Source organism: Gekko japonicus, unplaced genomic scaffold (assembly GCF_001447785.1).
Source record: "Gekko japonicus isolate JY-2015 unplaced genomic scaffold, Gekko_japonicus_V1.1 scaffold1044, whole genome shotgun sequence".
NCBI lineage: Eukaryota > Metazoa > Chordata > Lepidosauria > Squamata > Gekkonidae > Gekko > Gekko japonicus.
In genome coordinates this window covers 642,311-642,761 of record NW_015163119.1, presented here as the reverse complement: position 1 = coordinate 642,761, position 451 = coordinate 642,311, and the positions used below count along the sequence as shown (strand labels likewise).

General features: G+C 72.9%; 1 protein-coding gene across 1 annotated transcript in view; it reads left to right on the top strand.

Moving 5' to 3' along the window:
* LOC107106686 (homeobox protein engrailed-1-like) overlaps window positions 1-451 on the top strand; it is a 20,575-nt gene that overhangs the window by 1,366 nt on the left and 18,758 nt on the right. The window lies entirely within an intron of this gene.

The following is a 451-nucleotide window of genomic DNA, read 5'->3' as shown; positions in this document are numbered from 1 at the left end:
TAGGGGGGGGAGGCGGGGGGAGGAAGAGAGCGGAGGTCTGGGCCCTGCTCCGGGCAGGCCGGGGGATCGGGGCTGCAGCGCCCTGGGCGGCTCTCCTCCGGCCTCCGGAGGAGCCCCCTTCCCCGGCCACTGCGCGGAGGGAGTCCGAGGGGAGGAGAGGCCAGCCGCAGGACTGGGCCCGACGCCTTCGAGTCGCGGGAGGCCGGACCCGAAAGTTTGCCGAGTTTAATCGTTCCAGGCCTCCGTCTGGAGGTCTTCGTAGCCCCCCGCCCGGGACCAGCCCTGGCTCCCGAGGGGGGTGCCCGCGGTACCGCGAGCCGAAAACGCTCGGTCGGGAAGGGACGCGCCACCGACCCGCCGCGGGGTGTGGAAATCGCCGCGCTCGGCCGTGGGGCAGGCGGGACGGCATGTTTCGTATCCGGGTGGGAAAGCGAAAGGATCCGGCCTGTTC